We start from the raw sequence: 3156 nt of genomic DNA on the forward strand, positions 1-3156 counted from the left end.
TAACAATGTTGTTCTGTTCCTTGTTCTGTCCTACTGTTAGTGTTGTAAAGTCTGTCATCAGATAACTTATTATAACAATGTTGTTCTATTCCTTGTTCTGTCCTACTGTAATTATGTTACTGTTGTGAAGTCTATCGTCAGATAACTTATTATAACAATGTTGTTCTATTCCTTGTTCTGTCCTACTGTAATTATGTTACTGTTGTAAAGTCTATCGTCAGATAACTTATTATAACAATGTTGTTCTATTCCTTGTTCTGTTCTACTGTAATTATGTTACTGTTGTAATGTCTATCATCAGATAACTTATTATAACAATGTTGTTCTGTTCCTTGTTCTGTCCTACTGTAATTATGTTACTGTTGTAAGGTCTATAGTCAGATAACTTATTATAACAATGTTGTTCTGTTCCTTGTTCTGTCCTACTGTAATTATGTTACTGTTGTAAAGTCTATCATCAGATAACTTATTATAACAATGTTGTTCTGTTCCTTGTTCTGTCCTACTGTAATTATGTTAGTGTTGTAAAGTCTATCGTGAGATAACTTATTATAACAATGTTGTTCTGTTCCTTGTTCTGTCCTACTGTAATTATGTTACTGTTGTAAAGTCTATCGTCAGATAACGTATTATAACAATGTTGTTCTGTTCCTTATTCTGTCCTACTGTAATTATGTTACTGTTGTAAAGTCTATCATCAGATAACTTATTATAACAATGTTGTTCTGTTCCTTGTTCTGTCCTAATGTAATTATGTTACTGTTGTAAAGTCTATCGTCAGATAATTTATTATAACAATGTTGTTCTGTTCCATATTCTGTCCTACTGTAATTATGTTACTGTTGTAAAGTCTATCGTCAGATAACTTATCATAACAATGTTGTTCTGTTCCTTGTTCTGTCCTACTGTAATTATGTTACTGTTGTAAGGTCTATAGTCAGATAACTTATTATAACAATGTTGTTCTATTCCTTGTTCTGTCCTACTGTAATTATGTTACTGTTGTAATGTCTATCATCAGATAACTAATTTTACAATGTTGTTCTGTTCTTTGTTCTGTCCTACTGTAATTAGGTTAGTGTTGTAAAGTCTATCATCAGATAACTTATTATAACAATGTTGTTCTGTTCCTTGTTCTGTCCTATTGTAATTATGTTACTGTTGTAATGTCTATCGTCAGATAACTTATTATAACAATGTTGTTCTGTTCCTTGTTCTGTCCTACTGTGATTATGTTAGTGTTGTAAAGTCTATCATCAGATAACTTATTATAACAATGTTGTTCTGTTCCTTATTCTGTTCTACTGTAATTATGTTAGTGATGTAAAGTCTATCGTCAGATAACTTATTATAACAATGTTGTTCTGTTCCTTGTTCTGTCCTACTGTAATTATGTTAGTGTTGTAAAGTCTATCATCAGATAACTTATTATAACAATGTTGTTCTGTTCCTTGTTCTGTCCTACTGTAATTATGTTAGTGTTGTAAAGTCTATCATCAGATAACTTATTATAACAATGTTGTTCTATTCCTTGTTCTGTCCTACTGTAATTATGTTACTGTTGTAAAGTCTATCGTCAGATAACTTATTATAACAATGTTGTTCTGTTCCTTGTTCTGTCCTACTGTAATTATGTTAGTGTTGTAAATTCTATCATCAGATAACTTATTATAACAATGTTGTTCTGTTCCTTGTTCTGTCCTACTGTAATTATGTTAGTGTTGTAAAGTCTATCATCAGATAACTTATTATAACAATGTTGTTCTATTCCTTGTTCTGTCCTACTGTAATTATGTTACTGTTGTAAAGTCTATCGTGAGATAACTTATTATAACAATGTTGTTCTGTTCCTTGTTCTGTCCTACTGTAATTATGTTAGTGTTGTAAACTCTGTCATCAGATAACTTATTATAACAATGTTGTTCTATTCCTTGTTCTGTCCTACTGTAATTATATTACTCTTGTAATGTCTATCATCAGATAACTTATTATAACAATGTTGTTCTGTTCCTTGTTCTGTCCTACTGTAATTATGTTAGTGTTGTAAAGTCTATCGTCAGATAACTTATTATAACAATGTTGTTCTGTTCCTTGTTCTGTTCTACTGTAATTATGTTAGTGTTGTAATGTCTATCATCAGATAACTTATTATAACGATGTTGTTCTGTTCCTTGTTCTGTCCTACTGTAATTATGTTAGTGTTGTAAAGTCTATCATCAGATAACTTATTATAACAATGTTGTTCTGTTCCTTGTTCTATCCTACTGTAATTATGTTAGTGTTGTAAAGTCTATCGTCAGATAACTTATTATAACAATGTTGTTCTGTTCCTTGTTCTGTTCTACTGTAATTATGTTAGTGTTGTAATGTCTATCATCAGATAACTTATTATAACAATGTTGTTCTGTTCCTTGTTCTGTCCTACTGTAATTACGTTAGTGTTCTAAAGTCTATCTTCGGATAACTTATTATAACAATGTTGTTCTATTCCTTGTTCTGTCCTATTGTAAGTATGTTAGTGTTGTAAAGTCTATCGTCAGATAACTTATTATAACAATATTGTTCTATTCCTTGTTCTGTCCTACTGTAATTATGTTACTGTTGTAAAGTCTATCATCAGATAACTTATTATAACAATGTTGTTCTGTTCCTTGTTCTGTTCTTCTGTAATTATGTTAGTGTTGTAAAGTCTATCGTCAGATAACTTATTATAACAATGTTGTTCTGTTCCTTGTTCTGTTCTACTGTAATTATGTTAGTGTTGTAAAGTCTATCGTCAGATAACTTATTATAACAATGTTGTTCTGTTCCTTGTTCTGTTCTACTGTAATTATGTTAGTGTTGTAATGTCTATCATCAGATAACTTATTCTAAAAATGTTGTTCTGTTCCTTGTTCTGTCCTACTGTAATTACGTTAGTGTTGTAAAGTCTATCATCAGATAACTTATTATAACAATGTTGTTCTGTTCCTTGTTCTGTCCTACTGTAATTATGTTAGTGTTGTAAAGTCTATCATCAGATAACTTATTATAACAATGTTGTTCTGTTCCTTGTTCTGTCCTACTGTAATTATGTTAGTGTTGTAAAGTCTATCATCAGATAACTTATTATAACAATGTTGTTCTATTCCTTGTTCTGTCCTATTGTAAGTATGT

This window comes from Tachypleus tridentatus, chromosome 3 (assembly GCF_004210375.1).
Source record: "Tachypleus tridentatus isolate NWPU-2018 chromosome 3, ASM421037v1, whole genome shotgun sequence".
In the NCBI taxonomy this organism is placed as follows: Eukaryota; Metazoa; Arthropoda; class Merostomata; order Xiphosura; family Limulidae; genus Tachypleus; species Tachypleus tridentatus.